Below are 22,287 nucleotides of genomic sequence, written 5' to 3'. Positions count from 1 at the left end.
GCTAAAAATACCGTTTATCGTAGGTATAACACTATAGTGTAATATCACATATACATACCACATCAGATACCATTAAGTATTGTCGATGAGTGCGAACAACGATTTTTATTGTCCAATGGTTTTTAAATTTTAAGGTTATTTTTCTGAACAATGTGCTCAGAGAAAATGAAGTGGCCGCTCATGGGTTTCTGAATTCGATTTCAAACGACGGTTCGCTTAACCGTTCGTACGAAATAAAAATGACACTCACTTACTGTTATGGAACGTGCTACGTGCTACGAAATATATAAACGATATTCAATATTTGATTTGTGTCGTAAATTACCGTCGTAGCTGCTTGCATACTAACTTGGTACATGACTTACCGGACGGTAAAATATATCGTACCAGAACTTGTACAAATAGCTCATACTGCTGCGTACAATACATAAGTAGGCACATACGATATTTTTAAAAATAGTTATTAATAATTTATTAATCAATTAACTAAGAGCTTATAATGTATATTTACTGGCATATTATGTGGTACCAATTATATGGGTACTATACAACTCTGTATACGGTAGTTAATGTATATGAACCCATAATTTTATGTTTTGAACTGAACACACAAATCATTCTACAAAATAGATAAAGAAGTATACTTATAGAAATTTGTTAAGAAAAATGAATTTACAATAATATTATATTATATTCCAAAATGCAATATAATAATACGTAATTATTATCATGCATCCCCCCCATATTAAATTCTTATCCACGGCATTGCAAAAATGTTTGGTGACTGATGATATTGAACTGGGGGACGGAGTGGCTGAGCGAACTACGGCGTCAGTTGTAATGCGCACCGTCGCCGGTTCGAATCCCTGCATCGCTCTCCGGGCAGGCCACTGTCAAGACGGCGGGACCGCCATCCTTCAACCGGGCATGGCAGAAACCTACTGGTGTCCAAATAGAAATTCTGCCAAATAGACATCCGAACCATGCCTTCGGGCCTACTCCCGGACATCGAGCCATACGAAAAAAATAAATATATATTGATCTAAAAACTGTTGTATTATGCTGATCAACTAATATAGAAATACCACATTACCACCCATAGGTCATAAGTCATTACATATTCGTAGATATGCGTCAATAACTGCATTTACTGTACGTCATATTATGTAGAGTGAATATTATTATTGTACATACCTAATATATATAAATTATTTATATTTAACGTGCCCCAAAACGCATTATTGCCTTCATTTTTATATTGGTGAATTTGTTTCCAACTACCAATAATAATAAAGATAAATTATAAATTCTATTAAATAAGAAAGTGGTTTTATATTAATTTTATATTATTTTATAATAAAATGATAACAATAGTGAATAGATAAATATATCCTTATAAAAACTTGTTGAATTAGGACTTTGCCGGTATTATAACTTTTAATGCCAAATGCCAATATTATATTGTTAATTATTTTATTTATATTATAATATGTGTTATTTACCATCAAGTCAACGTTTAATCATTTGTTTGAACTAAAAAAATGTTGTCGAACTATGCGAGTTATAAGACAAGTTATAACCTTGATAAAAATATAGAGGTCTTTTATGTATAAGACATTTGATAAAACAATTACTTGATATTATTTTTACCGGAATGAAATTAAATTATTTGAATACATCTACAATCTACATACTTCATCAGTCACAACTAATTAAATATAACTGAAGTTCAAAATGCATTATATTTGTATTAATATTTAATAGTCTTTGTAATTTTATCTCCTAAACTAGGTAGGTATAATGTAAATACTCGCATAATATGATTCTGTACACAAATGATGAATAAGTAACTATGAGAGTCACCTATATATCTCACTATTTTAAGTATCTATTTATTTTTGTTATCTGACAAAAAACTACAAATTAAATTGACGGTATACTAACCGTATACCTATTGTTAGACTGGAAAAAAATCGGGACATTAATTTTCCCAAACCAAGTCTTTTTAAGTAGGTTCATAGGTACCTTTATTTAATATAATATAAAAATACAGCTAACATCTAGAGTTGTAGCAAGACAGGCTATATACAGCTATAAAAAAACTCTATATTTTGTAATATTGTAATGTTAAGTGTTTAAATATTTAAATAACTCATAAACATTATACATTAATTTTTAAATTTACTTTACAAAAATCGAATTCACTTGTTAAAAAATGTTGCTACAAAAATATTTTGTAACAAACTATTTTGATATTATTTATTTATTAATATAAGTTTGTTTTATAGATATTTTTAGTCCAAACTTGGACAAAATTCGATATTTAAGCGAACAGTACCAATTTTACTTATTTTTTGTAATTTAAAATTTTTATTTGTGGATAGGTCCTTAAAAGTATATAATAAGTTGTTATGTATTTATATTTTATACAAAAGATTAAATTTTCAAATGCAATAGTAAATATTTTCGGAAAATATTAATTCAACCCATTATATTACTATTTACTAATAGAAAAATAAATTACCTTAATAGTAATCATCATACATTATAGTTGTGCCAAAAACGAACTATTGGTAATTAATAATTTATTATTTATCGACGTTAAACTTTTAAGATGATGTTTGTGTTAAACATTTATTAACCAATATTTTATCATGGTTAAATGAATATTTCGAATTTTAAATTCATATAAAACTTATTCATATTTTTATAAGTAAGAGCCACAAGGTATTATATTTTTAAGCCTATTTGCGTCCTTGTCCCGTTTTACCTTTTCTAAATACATAAATATAAAAATGAATGTTTGGGTGTCTGTCCTTTATGCATTCTTAAACGGCTGGACCGATTTCGCCGTAAAGACGAAGGACGAAGGACGGCCCTGGCAGTAATTATTAGTGTTGGAACGCGTCGTAGTGGGACGAATAATAGCATGTCCCCCCACCAGCTGGCAGCTACACCGTGACAATCACTGCGTGCGTCTTCTCCTTCCATTCCTTTCTTAAACACGTCTTATTGCCGGCGCACAATATTATATATTGTGCCTAACGGCTAACAGGGTCCAGCAGTACCTACCTTAACACAGTCCACAACGCTACATATACAGCAGACAGTCTACAACCGCTAAAATCATCACGGTAACTATTGTAATAATCTTACGGTCTTTTGATTATCTATTTTTTATAATATTATTATTATCCAACGTGATTATACGTATATATTATAATATATATAATGTATATACATAATATTTTATAATAATATTGTTATTCGGATGAATAAAACCATCGTTTTTTTGTTTTTATCACGTCGGGAAGGTTTTCAAACAACACGAACATTTTCAAATTATTTTGTGGTTAATAATTTATAAAATTTTCTATTTTAGCAACAAATCCAACACCCTACATCGTCTGACGACCTGCACACGCTGACACGCTGTCCATTTTCGGCACATTTCATATACACCACAAACCGTTCTTCGCCGTCAACATAATCACGGTAATTATTATAATAATATGGTCTTTTGATCAGGTATCTATAATATAAGTATCTTATATAAGTTATATTATCCAGCGTGATAATACATAATGTTTTATAATATTATTGTTATTCGGATGAATAAAACCTTAGTTTTTTTGTTTTTATCACGTCGGGAAGGTTTTCAAACAACACGAACATTTTCAAATTATTTTGTGGTTAATAATTTATAAAATTTTCCATTTTAGCAACAAATCCAACACCCTAAATCGTCTGACGACCTGCACACGCTGACACGCTGTCCATTTTCGGCACATTTCATATACACCACAAACCGTTCTTCGCCGTCAACATAATCACGGTAATTATTATAATAATATGGTCTTTTGATCAGGTATCTATAATATAAGTATCTAATATAAGTTATATTATCCAGCGTGATTATACATAATGTTTTATAATATTATTGTTATTCGTATTAATACACGCATAATTTCTTTGTTTCGTCGCTTCAGGAAAAGTTTCCAAACAACACTTGTTTTATAGTTAAAAATTTACAAGTTTTTCAACTTTAGTAACTAATAGGCTTAAAAATTGAACACAATATTTTCACATTTTTACGATAACCTAAAAATCAAAGTATTATAGGTAATACCTTGGTATTAGGTATATTAATAATATTTTAAAGACATTTCAAATTAAAATGTTGACGAAACTTGGTACTGAAAAATAACAATTTTAGTTATATAGTTGTGATTTAAAAATATAATTTGTAGAGACTTGAAATATTATTATTCACTATAATACTATCCACAGTAACATTTTAAAAGTATTTAGATTAATTTTAGGATATTTATGCGCTGAACCTATATTTTTACTGTTCTGCATAGGTACCATACGTCAGTATTGACTTGTACTTACGTTATTATAATAACTATAGTCATATTAATATTATATTATATGAACTAATATCATAATAATTACTTTATAATACTTGCAATTTGTTGTTATCGACAATTAGTTCAACCTACATCATTATTACTATAGAAAAATAAATAATTATAAAATATTGACTGATGCATATGGACTGATATATATAGGCCGATTGACCGTCTCCGATCAGAATTGTTTTCCTTGGGTGTGCATAATGATTTATCACTGAATTCAAATTTTACACTTATATTATAACAGCTACTTATATTTTAATGACAAATGACGAGGTATATTCGAGATATTGTATAAAGCAAAGCAACTTCCCGGTGTTATCCTAAAATTGCATTTATAATAAGTACATATTATTACTCATATGAGTATATCATGATACAAAACGTATGACTAATATTTAATATATAACTGTGTTGGATTTGTTCATTAATCTTCTAACTAAATAAATGTGAAATGAATATCTCCCTACAGGCTGAACTCTGGAACTACTTATCAGATTTTCTTGATTTATTTTTTAAACGAAAGGTTTTTATAAAAGAAAATTTTAGGAAAATCCCCCGGAAAAGTAAGAAATCTTGATGTAAAAAATACAACAGTGGACATCTGTCCAGAAAAAAATAACTAAATAATAAAATAAAAATGTAGTTTATTGTTGCAGATTAAAATAATAATAGTGAATTATATATTGGTTGCTATTGGTTAATCGGGCATGTTCGTTGATTTTTATTATTATTTTTCGTCAATATATATTATATTATATAAATTAATGTTTGGGTGTAGATTCTCTGGGAAGGCTAATTTAAAAAGGGTTAAACTTTGTTTTTTTTATTCATCGGATTTTAGTACGGTTAAATTAGGTTAGGATTTTGTAATAATTTATCATATTAATCCACCGTAGGTGGAATTAAGTAAAAACGACAAACTTGGTATAACTTTGATACTTTAGAGTCAAACCATACAGTTACGTACAAACAGCACGGGGTCCGCAATCTACCACAGGTAGATTGCCTACCTGATAGTATACTGCTGCGAATCAGAATTTTTATTCCAGGGAACAGATAAGTTAAGATAAATTTTGAACACCATACACCAAACATTAAATAACGAATTGAGCAAAGTTTGAGTAATATAGAGTTGGTACATTTAACGGTCACCGGAGTGCTAGTATTCTATAAACTCCATACAATTAGAATAGGTGTAATTTTTATTTGTATTTTCTTGTAGATGAGTAATAAGAAAATTCCACTCAAAGAGGAGCCACTTGTGAAACCGATTTATGGGCCAGACATTAATTTCGTGGAACGGTTTAGGATAGTTATCCTCGACGGTGACGAGGATGATTCTGATGAATCTGAAAATGATGATTCTGACTAATTCATCAGATTCATTAGGTACGTTCATTTCTGAATCCACGATTACATTAAGCAAAGTTAGGTTTAAATTTGTTTTGCATTGGTTAATGATTTTTCAGAAGGTCTATCGTAGTTTTTAGTCTGATATCAAAAATAAACACCTAAATTATTTCCCTTAATAGATAAATGGGTGACTGATATAGCTATACGTTTTTTGTGTACAAAATCATATTACTTAGCGAGTATATTTTACAGTAAAATAATGTGGTTCTTTATTTATGGGAGAAAAAACATCAAATAGATTGCCTTATCGTACTTTGTACCTACCACGAGTTTAAATAAGTTATTTAAAAGAGCTCGTTTTCGATTATTTTGTTAATTATTATAACTGTGTATTTTACCCATTTTAACGGGGGGTCATTTTCACACAATCGTGTCTACCGTCCTCAGTTCATCGAAAGCCGATAAATAGCGCAGCTTTATGTGATTGAAGAGCCTAATATCATTAAAAGTCGATCAAGTATTCAAGTGTAATACCCTTTTCCGTTCTGGTAACTCTGGTTATAACCATTACATGATGAACTTCGTCGAGTGTTTGGACGTACGCCTGTTTCTCCGTTTCTCGGGATCAGCTAGTATGAATATTATGTTGAATTTTTTTAATAATATCTTTTCAACTTCATATATTATGTACTATATAATAGGTATAATTCTTCTTATTTTTTTTTTTTTGTAGATGTCTGGTCCTGATAATAATTACAATTATAAGGTCTTAGTGGAGGGCCGACACACTTTTATTGAACATGCAGTTTCATTGATGGGCGGAGATTTTATTAGATTTCTAGATTTGCTGGGAGTGTGGATTATTGTCGAAGACGACGAACATGATCCAAATGATGATAATGAATGATTCATCTGTCATCACGTTCATTATGACGGTTCTCCCTCCTTTTAAATTTGTGTATTTCTTTTCATTATTTAATTATTTATTTACGGAGAAATAGACATTCCATTTACAACAATTCGTGTACAAACAATGCATATAACAGTTGTATGTAAATATGAATTATAAATATGTCTGCGCAGTTTAAAAACAATATATGAAATATCTATAAAAAAAACTAATTGATTCGTTTAGTCCGATTTTTAATTTTACTAAGTATTAAATATAGCATAGGAACAGCATTCTCCCCGCCACACTGTAATATTCCAAGTCCACACTTTCATTAAGTTTAATTAAGTTTAAATTCGCTTTGTATTAGTAAATAATTGTTCAGAATGTCTATCGCATAGTATCGTAAGAAATAAATTATTATGTTCAATGAATTTTTTATAATATGCAATATAATATTATATTATAATAATGTTGATTTATTTGATTTATTTTATCCGGTAGTACACTACTTCAAAATAATGTTATGTCATTTGGTATATTATAAGTCATATATATATATAAGTTCAGAGTATATTCATTTGATAATAGATTTTACATGAAATATTATATATTTATAATTAGAAAGTTTAAACCAAACATGTCCACAACAGCATCTTGTGGCTGTTTTTGTTTTTCTAATTATTTCAATGAATCTCAGCTAAAATTATAGTTATGTAGAATTTCCTACATAAGCTATTCACATTCAAGCATTGAATTATACATTATTATTTTTATAAAAAAAAATATTATCCTATAACATTTATCGCAAAAAATCTATAACGCTCTGCTGTACCTACATTAGGTGTCTAGAGAGTCACTGTAGTCTGTAAGGGATGTGTTAAATTTGAATTCAATGATTTAAAACCATAGCATACAAAAAACGATTCTGTATAAAAACTAAAAACGATTTGTCAGCCTATAATATTATAACCTAAAAATATCTAGGTATATTTGATTATATTATTGTGATTAAAGTAATTTATTTTACAATTAGGCATTAGTACAACAGTTGGGTTGAATTTATTTTTTTCAAAAAAAATTACGACTGAAATGTCATTGTGTTTATAAAATATAAAAATATAGGTACTTTTAAAGTCTTATATACCTACGAATAATATTTTTAATTACAACAAAATAACTAAAACCTTTATTCTTGGTTTTAATATATTATGATTTCGTCAAAATATGAACTTAACACGTATATAAAAAATAACTGTGTTTTGCCTACATGTTCTACAGTACGAACTATTTATGAGAATCCTTATTTTAAGTTATTAATCCTTAGCTATAAAAATTGAACTCTTTATGATTTTTTAACTACAAAATAATTTGGAAATTTTTGAAATTTTTGATAAATGTCGTTAAAATCTGAACTTTGAATACTTAAAAAAAAATCTGTTTAGAGCTATGGATCTTTAATATTTCACAACTCCTTTATAAATACTTACGAGGAACCTTGTACTAAATTTTCAAGCTTTATGACACAACGAATAAAATTGTATTGACACTCACAGAATCAAAACCTAAGAAATTGAAAATTGAAAATGTCAAAATTGAAAATTCATAGAAAATTATAAAATAAACTTTTTATGAGAATATTAAGTACATACGGTTATTAGTTTTTAATTAACTACGGATTTTTAATAACAGCCATTTTTTAATTTAAGTAAGAAAACTTTTGATGAATCTTGTATACAATTCTATAGCTTTTTACTCCAAAAGTAAAAACAATAATGTTATCACTTATTACCTACATAATATTAAGTCGAGTTAAAACTAAAAAAACTAAAACACTTTAAATATCTATAAACTGCTTAAAAAGAGTCGTAATATTTTTGAAACTTTATTATGTCTAGAAAAATCCAATATAAATATTTTGTAAAAATATCAAGTCTCTACGGATATTTATTTATGGATGACATCAAAAAAACCAAAATGGTTTTTGATTATATATATTTCGTAGTATTCATAATTTTTTCTACCTAAATTATTTTGAAAATTCTATTTTTAAGACATCAATGTTGAGAATAGAAATTAAAATTATAAATGAACAAGAAATGTTGATGAATTATTATTAAAGTTACCTAGATGTGTGTATGATCTATACACATATAGAATCGTATAGTAAAATACCAATATTTATTTTAATACATTATTTCGTACCTAGTTTGTACAAATATTATTAATACTATTTAGTTGGTGTAAGGTACTCGCGTGGGCTGTAATTTTAGCTATATATTTTTTTTAGATTCTGAGCGAAGTAAGGGATGTAATGGTTTTACAACAATGTGTATTTCTTTTTCTTTTTTATTCTGTAAACACTTTTTCTCTCTCTAAACTTGCTTAAAAGTATCAAGTATAGCATATTTTTTGTAAGGTAATGTTCTTGAGCTGGTACTTTAAAAAGGTCATTTTTCGATTTTCGAAACGCTACTAGAAATAAAAGTGGTTAAAGGAGAAAAAACGTACGATTTCACGATTTTATAATATTAAATAATTACGGACAACGTTTTCTACCAGAAATATTGCTTCAAATGATAAATGTCAAGTGATATTTTTTGTTGTATTTTGGATTTTGTTCCTTACGGTTTAAAGTTCGGAAAATTTTAGCAATTTTTGAGCTATTTATAGAAATTTTAATTTTGGGAGTTTACTTATAATGGCCTTACCTAGGACATGGTAAAATTTTCAAAACATTTGAGCGACTTATGAGCTTTTTCTTTTATATATTTTTCATTTTTATGATATTTCCTAATTATAAACTATAATTGTAATTATATAAATCGTTCTTAAGCTGTTCTTTAAATGCTTTGTTTATCACCATAGAAACGAATAAAATTAAATAAAAAAGATTTCCTCATCCACTTAGAATCGTTTTTTATCGAATGCAATCATTGCATTCAAATTGAATACAGTAAATTTACACTATCCTGTCTAAGGCCCGAAGGGACGATGGACAAACATCCACCACTGACCTACTTTTTTATATTAATTTTTGAAGATAATATAATAAGAACCACTGAACAATCATATATAGTTATATTAAAGTAAAAAACAAAAATACTTAAATTGATATGTTTATAGTTCATGGAAAATAATAAATATTTCTTTATATTGTCTTAGACAGGCACCTAGTTTAAAATATTTAATCTTAGTTGGTATGTCATGATAAGTTTCATATTCTGCACAACATATCTGTGTGATCGAAGTATAGGTACGTTATATAGCGTATAATTAGCATAAGTCGATCAAGTATTCAAATGTAATACCATCTGCTGTATTTAATAACACCGCAAGAACACCGCAAGTTATACTGTCCAATAATGTAGGGTCTGATGTAGATTAAATGTATTAAATAAACGTCGTCGGTCAACCCGCCAAATCTCAGCGATAAATCGCGCGCGAGTAATTCGTAGTGATGGACGATCCGTTTGATATGCGAGGGACCTAAGTCGATTCGACGGTTTAATTTCCGTTCTGTCGACTCCAATGAGTCAATGTAGGCCCCACATATTATTATTATAGCATTATTACGTTTTCCAAACGTCACACGTGTTTAGGTATCAATCATATATGATATAAAGTTGATTACAATATGCGGTTAAATATCGAAATAATTGCTTTTCACCACTGGTTACACTGCGGTTGATTGAAGGAAAACAACATTTTCCATTATCACATTATAAATGGCATATTTTAAATATTCGTTCCACACACGTACATAAAACAATGCAAAATTATACTATACAGGTATATAGATGGTATTATATTTTGTTTACAGTAGTTTGCTTACTACAGTATATAGGAAGCGAGTTGTCCACGTAACTATATAATATTGAGGAGTTTTCGTATCTGTTTCATTGGGATTTTGAATAGTTGAAAGAAAACAGTCAAGTATGTGTATGAAGCCGGGAAACCGAAACGTTTGATCTACTATTCCATAATGTTTAAAAATATATTTATCTTTTAAATACTATAATACCAACTACCAGCTAAATCTAGGTTTGGTACGATTTACGGGTGTTTCTCCGCGTGTTGCTAAGTATATATGCTCATCATCTCAGTATTCGGACGTCTCCAAATATATAAGTTTTTTAAATTGCATAATATACAGTGTTAAATAAATCAAAAATTGTAATATTCACGACAACCCTATAATGGCGGGGCACTATTATAATATTACCACAGTCCCTTATTTGCACGCATTGCGTTGTCATATATAATATGTACACATATAGTTATATCGTAGATAATAATATTATAATAACTATCCAAAGTGTCACGCATCTCTCAGGTGATCGATGGGTTGACAATACATAATAGTATTATATTGTTCATCAACTAATGCGTTTACGTGTTCACGTTTTTCGACGGTGAATGTTTACCCACCCGTAAGTATAAAACACATATTATATTGAATGGTAAAGGCGCGTTTCTTGTATAGACCTACTCGAGAGTGCTTTGTGTGACAGGGATAAAGCAGACACGGAGCCAGGATAATAATTGTTCTTGGCGCCTTGGTGGTTTAGGGCAACCTTAATTTTCTCAAGAAATCGTATTTAATAATATGTCAATCACAAAAAATAAAAATGATCGATTATATTTACTCCTGAGTATTTTTTAATATTTATGAAGTATGGTAAAATACACAACACTGTATACTGTTTCCACTTTTTTTTGTTAAAAATAAGATTACCGACTTGTTGGTTAGTAGGTATGTACATCTTAATAATTGTAAAAACATTTTTAAGGGACAAAAAGAGTACATCACTCACCACTCCCAATTTAACCTTGGTACCGTATCTGGGCTTTTGGATTTTGTGGTCTGATAATCTCTATCTTGTAGTGACAATTCTGAGACAAGCCGCGCACAACTAATTCCGGATATTGAAATTCTGTCATCCCAACCATGCGCTTCGTCGACTCAAATAATTATCAAACCTTTGAACTTATTTAGGTTATGGATATACATATTATTACTATTATACACGTCTTACTTTAACATTGTAAACTGTTCGTCTACGTTATAGGGAAATATTATACGACGTTTACAGCTGGGCATACCACAAAATATTGTCTCATTGAACATTATAATATATTAATATCTAATAATATTAGTTATATATTAATATAATATCATACTAATTATACTAATAATTATAATATGGTTCAGTATTTAAATCGTTAGGCGTGAAATAAATCGTCAGATTGTACATATTTTTAAGGTCTTGTTTTTAAGTCGTATTATTATATTATAATAATTATGTAGTCCAGTATTTATAAATTCTTCGTATTATAGATAAGCTTCGTATTCGGTATAATTGTGTGGCATATCACTTATGCATTAAAATATTATATTATATAGGGATGTATAATCGACGTGCTTATCAAATTACATTTTTGTAGAAATCGCTTTTGGGTATGAATACTTTTTCTAATGGCTTTAAATCTTTTATGGCTTTTATATAACTACTTTGTAGATAAAAGACTTCAAGGTCCTTCATTAATTTTTAAATTTATCTGTAAACTAATTCCCCAAACGTTAATTACGACTAATCTTTTTTTTCAGACTTGTTTTTGTTAAATTTAATATGCGAGATAACAGAGGCGGGTCTGGATTTTTGATAAAACATATAACTAGGTACATGTAATTTGATATTTTAGAGCGATCAGCACATAGTTGTGTCGGTAATGTAATACCATTGATTATAAATACTATAGATCGCTCACTGGCTTGTATATTATATGAGCGACGACAGCACTCCATACGGCCACATCCATTTTTCGTCAATATTTCGCGCCGTTTAATACGAGCCAGTGAGCGATCTACAGTATTTATAATCAATAAACTTAAAAACAAACAATAATATCACATGATAATTTTTGCTTACATATTTAAAACCCATTTAAACCACTCAAATTTTTGTAAAAATTACATTTTAAAAATGTATATAACTTCACTCATATTATTCGTTTGACATATACAGCAGTATGTGCTTAGGTATACATTCTAGTTTCTGATACACAATGGTATTTTTAGTGTTAACCTGAATTATTATTATTATTATGGCTATTCAAATTTACACGTGCAGTCTTAAATGTTTTATTCATACATAGAGTAAATACATTACAGCCAACACAATATGAGAATAAAGTCTACTCCAATGGACTAAAAACTGATTATTTAGTTTGATGCTAAAGGTTTCATACAATGTTTTATTTCATATTATAGAAAAAATGTATAATATTATATTATATAAATTTATTTATTTTATAATAGTTTATTTATGATAGAAAGGAAAATATCTGCCATTCCCCGTTGTTATATATTCCTTAACAAGACACATTCCATGTTATTATGATAAACTTAAATCTCTATTTGTAATATGGCATACAATTATTGCTATAGTATAATATATCAAAAATTCACAACATAAAGTTTTGTTTCACTGGTTAGTGGTTAGTGGTTTTATCCAAAAAGAACGTTTTTGTAATAAATATTACATCATATTTATATTATTTGAACGTTTATAAAATAGGTATGTACATGTTTGTGTTACCTATTGTTTAATAGAAATTACACGTAATTCATTAGATACATTTTAGGACGTCAGTGCAATTATCGTGTGGCGACGATTATATATACGATAATATACGATAAACACACAATTAAATATTATCTATAACATAGTAATTTCGAAAAAAAGGCGTTTGGCTTGCGACAATGTTTTTGACATGTATTTTCCGGACGTCAACGCCAGCTGGTAACGTTTACTAATCATCTGTCGGTGGGTAATGGTGTTAGTGGTTGTGAAGGGATGAGATATGAAGGGGGAGGGGGGCAATCAATTAGGCAGCGCGCGCGATAAGGCTCAGAACCGCGGCATTTCATTTTCGTCTGTTGTTGCAGCAGTATTAGTGCTAACCGCTTACAGCAGCCGTAGTCTCAATTCAGCGTACGAAGATCACTGACGAAGTTGGCAAGACTTACTACGATAGTAGTGAAAGTAAATACGAAAACCATCATCGACATTCCATCGACGGCGCAGGTGGGTTTTCGCCTTCACGGCTCCCTTTATACCTATATAATATATATTATAATACATTTGTGTCTGCGTCATTCACCGACCGGCAAACGTGTTTTATTATTATTATTATTATTATTAGTATTTCGGTCGTAATTCTGGGAGGGTTCGCTCACACTAACCCTCAGTCTCCGAGGGTGCCGAGAGTGAATCATTTTTGTAATGCTTGCTCGTTATATTGTGCATCATTTAGTAAACAATACAACATATCACCCCTCGACCGACGCTAACACGATATATATATATATTTCTGGCTTATTTTCTGTTTCTGGAACTATCGGAAATTATAATCGTGTATTCGTGTTCGACATAATACGCATAGACAATATAAATTCAATAATATTAAATATATAATATCGATTCTGCCTTTTTTGTATCTTCGTAAATTCCATCATTCCTATTTTTACCTGTGAACTCCATTATTTTTGGCAAATCAAATTCTTTTTAAATTGTAATATACTAACATCCCAAAACTCCCCTCCCCACACCGATTAAAGACTAAAATTAATTACACAACATGTTCAATGTCACAGACTATCATTTTTATTAATTAAATATTTGATTTTTTGACTATTATTATAGTTAGGTATACTTTTGTAAAGTTGACGTTCTGTTCTGATTAAGTATACCTAATATAGAGCTTAATATTATAGTACTAGAGTAAATACCTAATCATAATTGAAAAATTTCGTTTTTATTTTTTATCGTATTTATATTATATTAAATATTTGTAGGTGTCGTGCTTGAAAATTTGTATTTGATTTTTTATATAATATCGGTGGAATTTATATATATTTAGTACCTACTGGTTGATTTTATACATATTTTTTTTGGTAAAAAAATGTACTAATGGAATTTATACGTTATAATCCGACCCTAAAATCGTTTTTTCCGAAAACCAGTAAAATTCACAAGCGCCCATATTCGCGTCATCCATATATTTGAATAGGGTGCATAATCTGTTGGTTGTATGTAGAATCCTCTCAGCATGGCCGTTATCCGAGTAATGTGTTTAATAGTAACTGTAGAGTCGTGTTTCGATAGTATATTACCTATTGTATACTTCATGACAAAGGTCCGACGGTGATTGTAAATTTTTGGGATTATATCTTTGAGGCGAAAGAAAAATGTTGGAAAGACTCGTTTTATTTTGTTCAAATATATTTATACGACGTTATCGAATACAATAGGTACATAAACAGCTGCAGCAGCAGACATGACTTTATCGAGTATTAGCATTCGTAATATATAGTATTATATATATATAAGTATTAGTAGTTTATTATTAGTATTGTCTACGATGGTTCTATAAAACAAAATAAATACAATATACTTACTCTGACCACCTGTTAACTGTTTTCACGTGTACTGTTTCAGAGACGTTAAAAAATATGATAGTTAAATGATACTACGAATAATATTACTATAATTTTAATATATATAATAATATTTTAATGATAGTGTTAAGTATTTAATATTCTGCTATAACTTAACAAATAACGTGGTTTTGTAACCAAAATTGTTTTATACACGAATCGGAAGTATTTTAGTGATGCTATCGCACGTGAAATTATTTTGCGCTATATTTCAATATACACTCATTGCACAAATTTTAAATAATTTACCTATGGTTAAATATTTGATGTTAACATTTTGAGGGTTATTAAAATAAATTAGTTTTTCGAATAGAAATTTAAAAGTAGGGGTTACCATTTAAAATTAATCAACATTATGATTACAAAATAATTAAATATGAAACAATTTTCAGAATTATTAGTATTATAAGTTCAACAAACGAAAAACTACAATGCTAATTACTTATGATTGTCTTGTACGATAAACATGAATTAAGTTAAATTATTATTTGAGCATAATATCGCTATGTAAGTTGTGTTTAAAAAATAATAAAACAAAATCGAATGCTTGATAAGAATTTCGTAGAGCTATTAAGTATTGATAATAACCTGCGCATTATTCGATGAACGTTTTGTTACAGTTTTATTGAGTATAGTTTCCGATTGATGAAAAATACATATTTTAATATTACGTAATATTGCGTATAGTACTGTTAAGAAATATTATAGTAATTCATATTATACGAATAGTCCATACAAATTATTATATATTGTAAAACGTCTGTTTAGACTATGCACTATAGTGGTACGGTGGTACGCGCTAAAATAATTCATTAATATATTATCTTAACAAATCACGATACCCAAACGCATAAAAATATACTTATTTCTAAATATTATAATTATTATAACTATTTAGTTTGAAGTCAAATTTTTTAAACGAAAAAATAAATTATACGATGCACATATTATGTAAATGGTTATTATGTAATATAAACAACCCGATTGTAAATATATACCTACAATATAAAATTCGGTTTATGGTGAATAAGTGGCCTAAGAATCGGTCGTACAAATATTACTAAATAGGTACTAAAATAATACAATATATATTATGTTATAAATTATAATAGGAATAGAAATAAATAGGACAATCTGTAAGTCGGACATCTGCAGTATGTTTGCCTATCTCTCTCTAATATCTTAATCTATTAACTGGCTTTGTATATATTTTTCCTCTCTTTTCGATGACGAATATAAAATGTACTGTACAATAAATTATGCATTATTGTTATAATGATATTATTCTGTCCGAATATAATATTTTATAATTTGTATTAATTTATGCGATTGTTAATAAAATCCAAACAAAAAACTCGACTTGAATTAATTTATGTATGTAAGTACTAGGAACGTACATATTAGCTAGTCCATAGGGTTGAGTACTTGCTATCACTTGTGTTCTTGGTGTTCATAAATCATGGTATAATTTTTTTCGAATAAATAATCGAAGCACAAATGATTTGTTTATACGTTATAGGTTAGGTTATACGTATACGTCTTATAATAGGTAGGTATTACGTATAATGGAGTAACTCCGGCCTTAAATTCGGACAAAACCCTTTTTAATCTATATTTGATCTTTATTTTAAGGACACATTTTAAATTTACAACATTGTCTATAAATAATATCGGTAGGTATTTCGAACAAAAACTACATTGGTCGATATTACCTACCTCCATATATCATTGATAGTATTGGAGGATACGATTTACATTCAAAAACTTTATTTTTTTAATAAACTCAAAACTAATAATAGTCAAAACATTGTGTGTTAAGTGTTAACGTTATTGAAGTGTGGTTTTTCAATGACTTCGTAAATTTTAATTGCACTTTAAATGAATATAAATATAATTTAACTATCTTTTGTGTAATTATCTGTTCACCATGGATTTAGTGCGTAATAATAAATACAAAAATTGTATTTATTTAATTTGTTGTATAATTATATTAAATAGTATTTCTTCATTTTTTTAATTTTTTATTCGAAATATTTATACTTTGAATTGGGATTTTTACAATTATGTTTAAATAATTATTGCATTTTTTTAGAATTTGATAATTTTTCTTATTAAAATGTGTTTAACGAAGTTTAACAAAACATTTTATTGTTTGACATCCATAAACTCTTTTTAAAAACGTTGAATGTGGTCCGGAGTTAAACACTCAAATGATAACATCGTTTTTCTAATTTTTTATATATATTTATATAGGTGTTGGGAGACGTATAATAAATAGGTATAAAATATGTGTACCTATGTAGTTCGCCAATCAATTATTATTAATACATGCGTGTGCGATTATGTTCTTACGCATTTAATAATATTATTTGTTACCTTTACAAAAATCATTATACCTATTATTATTTTATATTAGTTTTAATCTCACATAACACTTGAGCCTATAGGCTCACATGACTTTTTTAATTTCATACTTTTTTGGATTCTAAGAATGTCTGTAATATGTTCAAAAACGTTCCTATAGGTCATATTATATTGATACATAGACAGTTTTATCGGAATACTAACTTAATGAGTTGAAAATATTTTTTGATTTTCTCATTTGTCTTAATGAGGTTGGGTTGGCCATGGACGCCAAAAGTATTTAAAATGCGCAGACTATAGATTAAGCAAAACAAAAATAAATACTTTTGTCGTAATTTGTAGGATTAAATATTTCTTTGGCTTAATCAATCTGTACATTTTAAATAGATATTTAACTACCTATAACTTTAGAATAGTCGAAATAAAAACATTTAACTCATTAATTTAACATTAAGATAAAACTGTCTGTCGATCAATATAGTATGAGCAACAGAAATACTTTGAACGTTTTCACTGCTTATCTAAAAAAAGTATGTAAGAATAAAAACTTTATCTGCTTTATCTGAATCTAAAAAGAAAAACATTCATTAAAAACAATAATATAATGAGTTACCTATACGTTATAAATATTAATATGAGTACAAACAATTAAGCATAGGTACGCCTGTAACTTGTATTAATAAATTGAATTGATCAATTGATGTGTGGAGTACACAATTGTATTATTTCTTATGTCCTAAGTCATACATTTACAAGTTGTTTGTTTGTTTGTTTTATGACGTGATGTATAACTAGTTAGGTAGTGATAATAATTTTTACATATTTTATTACTTATTGAATTCTGCGTGTGGTCGGTAATTGGGTCAAATTTTATCTACCAGCTTCCTATAAAATGTTTATATTAGATTTGGCAACAAATGAAATCTACATTTTTAAAGTGTACCCGGAGATTGGGCCATAAATTTGTAGCATAAAAATATACAAATATATGGCGTTTATTAACTAATTATTATTTTTTTTTAATACATAAAATTACTTTAAGGTGGTGGCGGGGGGGGGGGGGAATAACTTTGTCAAAAATATAAGACATGTCAAAAATAAAATCGGAAAATGTTGTAAATGTATAAATTGTTCTGTGGCATCTATCACTTAAAAAGTCCCTTACAACGTAGTTACCTACTTCTTCTGTATTTTAAAATGGAATTCCAAATATATTTTTTAGACATGTACTTTTGTCAGAAGTATTAGCTTTATATTCTTTACTTAAGTCTACAGTCTGAATTTTTCACCAGCATGATTGAGTAACGTAAAATCTACATCCTATAATTTATATGCCAGCACATGCACTTATGCTTAATTCCTTCTTGCGATGTCCTTAAATCGACAGTAACTTTTGTTGACTTAAATTGTAAACCATGATCAGGTCAATAAAGGATAATTGATTTTAATGTTTTTATATAAGTATCTTTTTGCTCGTCTTGCAGTAGACAAAATACTAAAGGAACATAATATGAATTATCTTTATAACCATGAATAGAAAATAATTAATAAAAATGCATTGCACAGTATTCGAAAGTGCTGTCAACATAAAAAGATTTTATCGAACATAGGAAATTTATATATGACATATTAATTTAGTGGCCCAATTACCAGATATAATAGTAAAATCGGTGAAAATAGTGACTCAATCACTGGGTCTACGTGTTATGAATGTAAAACTGTAGTGGGCCAATTACCGTATACTTTTTTGAAAAAAGGTTAATTGTGGCCCAATTCCCGGCTGCCCAATTCTGTGTACCTAAAATTTCATTTAGGTACCTAGCGTAAATTTTTTTAGTTTAATTTATGTACATTTTAATATATTTCTTGAAATATATTTGTTAAAATAAATATGATTGATGGATTAAATACAATAAAGTAAAAAACATGTGAAGAAGTTAAAAAAATATATTATTAATTATTTTAGAGTGTCGCAAATTACAATAATGTCTTTTTATCTAGTTTTATGTGGCGCAAATTACAAACTTACAAAGTTGAACAATTTTCAGATGTGTAAATTACATACGACCTTGTTCTGGCCTTATTTTAACTAGTAAAATCGTTTAATACCGTATCGTCTATAGTAGTCACTTTATAGGTACCATCAAAATTGTTGTCATTGGATCGTCATCCAATTTAACTATCAAGTTGTGTATTTTTACACATTATTCGTTACGACGTTACGTTATAAATCTAGTGATAATATTTAATAGTGGCTTGGTAAATACGATAAGTATATTACCAATATATGACTCTTTAATAAATACTGTACCTAATGATGAATGCATATAGTATTATGTTCCTGTGCTTAGTCCAGGAATTGGTAACTTTTATAAATAAAATAATTGGTATTTTTCTTTATAAAAAAATGTCGATGCGTCTTTGAACAAGTGAAACCAAAATTCCTTCCCCAGTCCTCCCCTACCTTCTAAAAACCGGCACTGATAACATGTTTGTATGATATTATATCACTGCAGATGTCTGACAACATTGGAAACAACGATTCAATGGCCCAAGGCGCAGAAAATGGCAGTGGCGTGAGCGGCCACCGCCATACGAATGTTATACGACCTGACCTGTCACCCGAGTTGCTCTTGGTCATTCCCAAGTGGATGCAACCAAGAGTGAGACTTCTAAGTTCTGAAAACCTACCTACGACTCTTCCGATAATTTACGAGATAAGTCTGGATTATTATGATCGAGATGAATCTACCGAGGGCACGAGCCGTCAGGAAGGTGAGAGTGTCGAAGATAATAGGGGCAAACGATTGGAGACAATTATTGAAGAATGATCGACAACGTATAATATTATAATGTAACAATTTAAAATAACAATAATAATAATAGTAAGAGTTGAACATTAAAAAAGGTCAAAAGTTAGAGCCGCGTGCAATATAACAGCTATAATTGTAAAACATAATTGTACGTCATAAATCATATTAATACATATTATAAAATCCGATCGGTTGTATTACGATCAGACCACCCCACTTGTATTCTTTATACACATACCCTTTAATATTTTCAACAAAACGATTTAATATTATCATTACAATAAGTAATAATACATAATATTATCATTGAGTAGGTAGGTATATTATATTATAATTAGTATATTTTACAATATATACATAAATACTCAATGATATAAGATATTATGTTACCAACATTTTGTATGTACCTATACAATGTATTATATTATTATTATGTTGTTTGTATACGTTTACTTATCATGCTCAAACCTAAAAGGATGTTTTTTTTTTCTAAATGATTATCATCGTACCTGCTCATGTTATACCTATCCATCATTGTTTTTATTATTATTAGTTATAACTATTATCATTATTATTATATTTAGGTAGGTATCGTATTATGTAATTATTATTATTCTGTTGTCTGTTTATTTATACTTTTACTCATAAATTAGGTACCTATAGGGACACAACATTATTATTCGTTTATTATTAATATTTTTTGCTTGAATAGTCTATCATAGTATCATAATATATTATTCAAAATTATTAACGTTACAAATAATAAACTATATTAATTGTTTTACTTGATTTTTATTGTTTTTCTTACAAACCACACAACGCTTAAATTATACCTACGACTCCAACGTTCCTTTGTAAGATCTTGAGCATACCACCTGTACTAAAAACATGATTGGCTAACTTCACGCATATGTCACACGTCTGAAGTTACACATTTCGGTGTTTTCAGTCGGTTGTTTGTTTAATAACATGATCTACCGTATATGTTTATAATGATCGGAGCTGGAAGTTTAATGAATTTGCATGCTTTTTCGATCCTTTGTTAATCGAATTAGGTTGAATATAAACGTATTTTACATTTTGGTAGGTAGTACTAGTTCAAATACAAAATACTATTTTTAAATATTTTTTTATAAATATTTATTTTGAATATTTTAATAGATCATGCCAGCAACATAGGTAACAATTATTATTTTTATTTATAATATAATAGTTGTAATTTCTGTTATTTGTATTATTATATTTAAACGAAAATTTATTTAAAATAGGTATATCATAATAAATATTCATTAATATTTTATTGAAAATTACATGATTGATGGTATATGCATACTTAGCCAATTTGTAATGCTAACTTGTGAGTTTTTGGTTAATGTTTTAAATTCAACATCCTTGTGATAATGTTAGGTACCTACTTACCTTTGTACGTAATGGAATTCGAGTGTAATCTTGGTGGCTGCTTCCAGTACGTATACTATTATTATATTATACTACACAGTATACATAATGATATATAAAACTCTGGGTCTACTCTTGCATCAATTATAATTTATAATATCGGTCAATACATAGGTAAGTTAAAGGTAGGGTGGCCATCTAAAAAAATAAATTAGGACACTTTTTTGCAATGAGTTAAAAAAATGTATTGATTGTTAAAATATGAAAATATTTTATTTATTTATTTATTAGCACTTACCAGTTGAAAAATAACTCCGTAATATAGGTAATCTTTACTATATTATTCTTATCAACGATCAATATTGCCGTAATTTAGGGGAATATAAATACCCACAATAAAAATAAACGTCTTATAATCTTTATTATGTAGACGTTTATTATTATAAGTTTTTATCAATTAATCGCTGAGATTACTTTTTGATCAAAAAATAGTAAAAACAGGATTAAAACAGGACCAATCTGAAAAACAAGACGTAGGGCCACCCT

General features: G+C 28.3%; 1 long non-coding RNA gene across 2 annotated transcripts; it reads left to right on the top strand.

Annotated features, from left to right (window-relative positions):
* The first annotated feature begins 3,056 nt into the window (after positions 1–3,056).
* LOC132939805 (uncharacterized) lies at positions 3,057–20,861 on the top strand. Of its 2 annotated transcripts, none has more exons than XR_009664011.1 (4): positions 3,057–3,134; positions 3,383–3,495; positions 3,723–3,835; positions 20,047–20,861. It is a non-coding gene; the product is annotated as an uncharacterized LOC132939805 (long non-coding RNA). The 2 variants fall into 2 exon arrangements; XR_009664010.1 differs by lacking the exon at positions 20,047–20,861 and adding an exon at positions 6,508–7,053.
* The last annotated feature ends 1,426 nt before the right edge of the window (positions 20,862–22,287 follow it).

This window comes from Metopolophium dirhodum, chromosome 2 (assembly GCF_019925205.1).
Source record: "Metopolophium dirhodum isolate CAU chromosome 2, ASM1992520v1, whole genome shotgun sequence".
NCBI lineage: Eukaryota > Metazoa > Arthropoda > Insecta > Hemiptera > Aphididae > Metopolophium > Metopolophium dirhodum.
Note: the sequence above shows the minus strand (reverse complement) of the source record. Positions and strands in the feature narration are given on the sequence as shown.